The 7,614-nt window shown below is 45.0% G+C and overlaps 1 pseudogene; it reads right to left on the reverse strand.

Moving 5' to 3' along the window:
- Nucleotides 1–3,572: 3,572 nt before the first annotated feature.
- LOC138878994 (uncharacterized) lies at nt 3,573–7,059 on the reverse strand (annotated as a pseudogene).
- Nucleotides 7,060–7,614: the final 555 nt, after the last annotated feature.

Raw genomic sequence — 7,614 nt, forward strand, 5'->3', positions numbered from 1 at the left:
CATGAAAACGGAGCCACAGGTTTGACCTTGATGTCAAAAGGTCTCTTCTCCACTTTCAGGTCCCTAAAATACATAGTGAGGGTGCTGGGAAAAGGGTAGTTCCAATCATGCTCAACCCCCACTGCGAAATGACGCGGGACATCACATTGCCCACGTTGATAGGGTATCCCGCCATAATAGATGCAAAGAACAGCCCGGGCAAGCGGAATAGTCTGATCATGGGTAGTGGGATCGAGCCGACTGCACACAAAAGTCAACCATCCCCTAGCCTCAAAGTTAAAAGTCCTCCGAAGTATTTTGACCCCTGCTTGCAACCACTCTAGAACCGTACCCGGGACTGCCAGGTATGAGGCTAACCACGGACGAACCTCCTCGCCCATTGCTAACTTTTCATTGTAAAGGGACTCATCTTCTTCTTTGAACCCCAGGTATTCATTTAGTGCCTTCCCATTAAATACCACATTTTTGTTTCGCACTTTGGTCACTTTAGTGCCCTTCAAGATGTGGGCCACATTGCTATAAAATTCCTTGACCATGTGCTCATTCGCCTTCACACAATTATCTTTGAAGTGCTCCCAACCCATTTGAGCTAGAAACTGTCTATGTACATTGGGGTGTAGGGGTAGAAGGTCTTTGTAAATGAAGCTCCTCTCAAGAATCAACTTTCGTGTCGGCCACCATTCCCTGAACTTGTGGAACGCCACCTAGCTGACGAATCTATCTTCCCAAACAACGGGATTTTTAGTTCGGTCAACAACCCCAACTTGAGGCACACCACCCCCAAGTAACTCCCCATCTCCCTCATCACCTCTAGCACCCTCTCCAGATATTGACGTTGTGGGAGATGTAGAGTATTCATCCCCACTACCTGTCGCTGAGCCCTCAGACGACCCAGAAGAAGTGTTGATTGAAGCTCGATCATCGGGGGAAGAGGGATGAGTGGCTCTATGTATGGATTTCTCTGGATACGGGATGTATAGTGGGACTGAATCTGAAGAGATCTCCCGGGAGGGCTCGTACTCACTCCCCGAGTAGTCAATGGCTATGTCGGCCGCTTTGATTGCTTTCCTCATATCCTTTATGTTTTTTTTCTAGCCTGGGGAGTGAGTTTTACCATCCTTTGCTTCCATACCTGGGAGGAATTACCTCGGCCGGGTTGTTTCGAGCCTTTGCCTCTTTGTTTAACCATTGCCTGCAAGCATAAACATCTAGCTTTGTTAGTATCAACACAGACAGTGAAATGAATTGCAGAACAGAAGATCAAAAGTTGCAGAACATATTGCAGAAACAGTGTTCTCCGGCCCGCACAAAAAGGAGTGTGGCCGCATTGGGTGCACCACGGACCGCACAAAGCCACCGCGGTCCGCATTGGGGTAAGGTATAGAAAACTACTCCTTTGAATCTACCCACCGCGGTCCGCACAAAGTGGGATCGCGGCCGCGGTGGGCCAGCGCGGACCGCATAAAGTGCAATGCGTCCGCACTGGGCATAGGTTCAATTTCAGTCACTTGGGCACCACAGTCAATGCAAAATGGTAATGCGTACCGCGTCAGGGCACCGAGGACTGCACAAAGGCGATCGCGGGCCGTGGAGAGTATTTTGCACAGGCACTAAGTTAGGGTTTAAGTTTTTTCTATTTTTGTTCAATTTTTACACCTAACTTGTCCCTACTCAATTGCCCAATCACTAAGCATATTCAGCACACAAACCCAACATTTAAAACTACCTTACGCTAACAGTTAAATAAAGACTACGAGAAGAAAAAGAAGCTAAGAATACTGGGCATGAAAATAAAAGGCAAATATAAAATTAATCAATGAAATATGGATGAAATGTTACCAGATTGTGGAGATGGAATGCAACTAATCAATGCAAACAAGAATTACAATCAAATGAGAGTGTGAACAGTGTTTTTAGGTTTCTGAGTGTTAAGAGTTCGAAAAGGGTAAAGGGTGACCCTTGGGGTCTATTTATAGAGAAGCAATGGGACCCATCCTTACCTACCAGTGCGGCCGCACAAAACCGACTTCGGACCGGACTGGGTTTCTTCACTTGAAGCTTGAGAAGGCAACCTCCGCGGACCGCACAAAAGCAGACCGCGGCCGCAGAGGTCCACCGCGGACTGCAGTAAATGGAATACGACCGCGGTGGCAAACTTCAGAGAGCACCACTTTTGACCATCACCAGTGCGGACTGCACAAAGTGTAATGCGGCCGCACTAGCAAACTTCAGAGACTGTTCAACTTTTTTCAAACTATTTTGCACTGCATCAACTCAATCCTTGCAACATCTAACAATCAGTTAGCTCAAAAACCAAACCTACACTACCAAGAAAAACACAGAAAACAACAAAAAGAAAAAGACATGGGTTGCCTCCCAAGCAGCGCCTGATTTAACGTCGTGCCACGACGCATGTTACCAGCACATCACTTTAGATGGAGAAGTGCCACCACGTGGATATCATCAAATTTCCCAAGATAAAGCTTGACCCGATGTCCATTGACTCTGAATACTTCACCATTCGCGTTTCTTAGATCAAGAGCACCAAATGGGGTCACGAACACAACTTTAAAAGGCCCACTGCACTTTGACTTGAGCTTACCCAGAAACAGACATAACCGGGAATTGAACAAGAGAACCATATCTCCAACCTTGAACTCCTTGCCCCAAGCATATTTGTCATGAAGGTACTTCATTTTGTCCTTGTACAAGGATGAGCTGGAGTAGGCATGGAATCTAAACTTATCGAGCTCATTAAGTTGTTCAACCCGAAGATTTGCTGCAACATCACATTCTAAGTTCAACTTCCTCAAAGCCCACATGGCCTTGTGCTCTAATTCCACCGGAAGATGGCAAGCTTTCCCAAACACCAACCGATACGGAGACATACCAATCGGAGTTTTGTAAGCCGTTCGATAAGCCCAAAGAGCGTCATCAAACTTTTTTGACCAATCGGTCATATTAGCATTGACAGTTTTAGACAAGATACTCTTAATTTCTCTGTTGAAGACTTCCACTTGGCCACTAGCTTGAGGATGATAGGGGGTAGAAACCTTATGATTGACACCGTACTTGGAAAGAAACGTGTCGAAAGCCTTGTTGCAAAAGTGAGAACTCCCATCACTAATGATAGCACGAGGAGTGCCAAACCTTGTGAAGATACTCTTTTTCAAAAATGCCACAACACTCCGGGCTTCATTATTGGGCAAAGCCAAGGATTCAACCCACTTTGGGACATAGTCCACAGCCACGAGAATGTAAGTGTTCCTACAAGATCTCACAAAAGGACCCATGAAATCGATGCCCCAAACATCAAAAATATCCACTTCGAGAATTGTATTGAGGGGAATCTCATCCCTTTTAGAAATTCCGTCGGCTCTTTGGCATTCATCACATCTCTTAACCACATCACCCGCATCTTTAAACAAGGTAGGCCAATAAAATCCGCAACTAAGCACTTTAGAAGCCGTTCTCATCCCGCCATGATGGCAACCATAGGGAGAGGAATGGCAAGCCTCCAAAATACCCAATTGTTCCTCCTCCGGGACACATCGTCAAATCACACCATCGGTTCAAATCATAAACAAATATGGCTCGTCCCAATAAAAATCCAAGCTATCCCACTTGAGCTTCTTCCTTTGGTTGGAAGAGAGCTCACACGGGATAATTCCGGTAACAAGATAATTTGCGACATCGGCGAACCACGACATTCCATTCATTGACACCGTAAGGAGTTGCTCGTCGGGAAATGCATCATTTATCTCAAGAACGTCACAAGACCTCCCCTCCTCCTCCAAACGGGACAAGTGGTCCACCACTTGATTCTCACTCCCTTTTCGGTCAACAATTTCCAAATCAAACTCTTGGAGAAGAAATACCCATATCATCAATCTTGCCTTTGAGTCCTTCTTGGTCATCAAATACCTAAGGGTGGCATGGTCGGTATGCACTATCACTTTGGCCCCCATAAGTTAAGGTCGGAACTTTTCCATAGAAAAACCAATAGCCAATAACTCCTTCTCGGTGACTGTGTAGTTCCTTTGAGCCTCATTCATGGTCTTGACTGCGTAGTACACCGGATGGAATATTTTGTTGATCCTTTGGCCCAAAACAGCCCCAACCGCAACGTCACTAGCATCGCACATGAGCTCAAAAGGCAAGCTCCAATTTGGTGCGGTAATGATGGGTGTAGAAGTCAACTTGAGCTTAAGAAGCTCGAATGCTTGCATACAACTCTCATCAAACAAGAACTTTGCATCTTTCTCTAGAAACTTGCAAAATAGATGTACCACTTTAGAAAAATCCTTTATGAACCTCCGGTAGAAACCCGCGTGCCCAAGGAAACTCCTCACCCCTTTGACATAAGTAGGGGGAGGGAGCCTCGAAATAACTTCAATCTTGGCCTTATCAACTTCAATTCCTCGGTTCGAGATCTTGTGACCCAACACTATACCTTCTTCTACCATAAAATGGCACTTTTCCCAATTGAGAACAAGGTTGGTGTCTTCACATCGGGCCAACACTCTATCCAAGTTTACCAAGCACTCCTCAAAAGAATCCCCAACCACGCTGAAATCATCCATGAAGACCTCCAAGATATCCTCCACCATGTCTGTGAAAATAGCCATTATGCAACGTTGGAAGGTCGCCAGAGCATTACACAATCCAAATGGCATTCTAGAGAAAGCGAATGTGCCATAAGGACATGTAAAGGTGGTCTTCTCTTGGTCCTCCGGGGCAATTAGAATTTGATTGTACCCCGAGTAACCATCCAAAAAGCAATAGAAAGCCCGGCCCATAAGACAATCAAGCATTTGGTCAAGGAATGACAATGGGAAATGATCTTTTCTAGTCACCCTGTTCAGCTTCCGATAATCCATACAAACTCTCCACTCGGTGACCGTTCTAGTGGGAATGAGCTCATTGTTGTCATTGATCACCACGGTCATACCACCCTTCTTCGGCACACATTGCACCGGAGAAGTCCACAAACTGTCAGAAATAGGATAAACTACCCAAACATCTAGCCACTTGATAACCTCTTTCTTCACCACCTCTTACATCGCCTCATTTAGTCTTCTTTGATGCTCTAAGGAAGGCCTTGCATCCTCCTCCAAAATGATCTTATGCATGCAAAATGCGGGGCTATACCTCGAATGTCGGCTAATGTCCATCCAATCACCTTTTTCGCTTTTGAAGTACCGCCAAAGTGGCGTCAACCTGCATGTTAGTTAAGCAAGATGAAAGAATAATAGGTAAAGTAGAATTTGAACCTAAGAATTCATACCTGAGGTGTGGAGGAAATGGCTTCAACTCCAACACCGGTGGCTTCTCAATTGATGGCTTTGTTGGTGGGGTTTTGCGGTTTTCAAGATCCAAAGATAGCTTCCTAGGCTCATATGAATATGAACCCATACCATGCAATGCATTCACGCACTCCACTCTACTAGCATCATCATTGATATCCATATTAAGAAGCACGGCCTCAAGGGGATCTTCAACGTGGATCATGGGACTTGTGTCATCCACTATCACAGTTGTGACAATGTCCACAAATGAACACACCTCCGTGCTATTGGGTTGTCTCATCGATTTGCAAACATGGAATACCACCTTCTCATCCCCCACTCAGAAAGTCAACTCACCCGCTTCAACATCAACCAATGCCTTTCCCGTAGCTAGGAAAGGTCTACCAAGATTAATCGGCACTTCAAAGTCCACCTCACAATCTAATATGACAAAGTCGGTCGACAATATAAACTTATCCACTCGGATAAGTACATCATCAATTATGCCCAAAGGTCGCTTCCTCGATCGATCTACTATTTGAAGTCTCATTGAGGTAGGTCGAGGTTGTCCAATTCCCAAAGTCTTGAAGACCGAGTACGACATCAAATTTATGCTAACCCCTAAGTCACAAAGGGCCTTTGCAAAATCCGCACTCCCAATGGTGCAAGGAATGGTGAAAGCACCGGGATCTTCAAGCTTCGGGGCCATTGAATGCACTATAGCACTAACTTGGTGAGTCATCTTTATAGTCTCACAATCCATAGAACGCTTCTTTGTGACCAAGTCTTTTATGAATTTTGCATAGCCCGACATTTGTTCAAGTGCCTCCACCAATGGCACATTAATAGATAAGATCTTCATCATATCAATGAACTTTTTAAACTAATTATCATTTTTCTGCTTCGCGAGCCTCTGAGGATAAGGTGGAGGTGGCCTTGGCAAAGGAGCCTTGGCTCTTGGCACAACCGGCTCAGGCATGTCAATCACGTGTTCCCTAGACGGGTTTACACCATCTTGAGTTTCTACCTCGGCCTCATCAATATCAATCCTCATATCATTGTTCATATTCTCTTCAACCACATCTTCAACAACCAAAGGTACATTATCATCACGCAACTCAACATCTTCTTCCACAACTTGCTTTTGCTTTGAGGTATTCACATTACCGCCTCTCCCACTTCTTGTTGTAACCGCCATCACATGATTGTTATTCCCACCCTTCGGGTTCACTACCGTATCACTTGGTAGAGCACCTTTGGGACAAGTATTCAATGCTTGAGAGATTTGGCCTAATTGCACCTCCAAGTTCCAGATAGATGTATTATGAGAAGCCAATTGGGCATCAGAATCTTGGTTCTTTTTTATCATTTGCTCGAACATGCTTTCAATTCTTCCCATATCACCTCCGAAAGAACTAGGACTTTGAGAAGGGAAAGAGGGTGGATTGCTCGGTTGTTGGTACATTGGGGGCCTTTGAAAGCCCATCCCCCGGTTGCCTTGGTTTCCATTGTTGTTCCACCCCCCCTTGATTGTTTTTGTTGCCCCAATTATTGTTATTACCATTCCAATTCCCTTGGTTGCCTTGATTACCCCAATTGTTGTTTTGGTTGTTGTTATTCCAATTACCTCCGCCTTGTTGTTGACTGCCCCAATTTTCTTGAGGTTGCCATTGTTGGTTGGAAGAGTTGCTTCTATTGCCTTGATAGCTGTTGACATATTGAACCTCTTCACTTTGGTCATGATAACACTCATTTGAAAACCCACTACCATCATTGTCATATTGTTCACAATTCCCTTGAGATTGTTGCCCTCTTTGCCTTCTCTTAAGCATAGTGACACCTTCTATTGCGTTGACTTGGCGCGGATTTTGGATTTGTTGTAATTGTGCCTTCGCCAATTGATTCATAGTTGTTGTAAGCTTGGCAATAGCTTGGCCATGATCGTGCAATTCCTTGTGCAAATGGATGACCGTGGGGTCACCTTGGGGCACATTTGCTCGGCTTTGCCATGCCGAAGAGGTGTCGACCATTTCATCAAGTACATCACATGCCTCTTGGTAAGAAAGTTTCATAAAGTTCCCTCCAGCCAATTGGTTCACAATGCATTGATTCGTGGTGTTGATGCCCCGATAAAAGGTTTGTTGGATCATAGCCTCGGTCATGTCGTTATTAGGGCACTCTTTCACCATTGTTCTATATCTTTCCCATATCTTGTGAAAAGGTTCCATTGGCTTTTGCTTGAAGGCTAGAATTTCATCCCGAAGAGCCGCCATATGACTTGTAGAAAAGAACTTGGCAATGAATTTGTCCGTCAATTCATCCTATG

This window comes from Nicotiana sylvestris, chromosome 10, assembly GCF_000393655.2.
Source record: "Nicotiana sylvestris chromosome 10, ASM39365v2, whole genome shotgun sequence".
In the NCBI taxonomy this organism is placed as follows: Eukaryota; Viridiplantae; Streptophyta; class Magnoliopsida; order Solanales; family Solanaceae; genus Nicotiana; species Nicotiana sylvestris.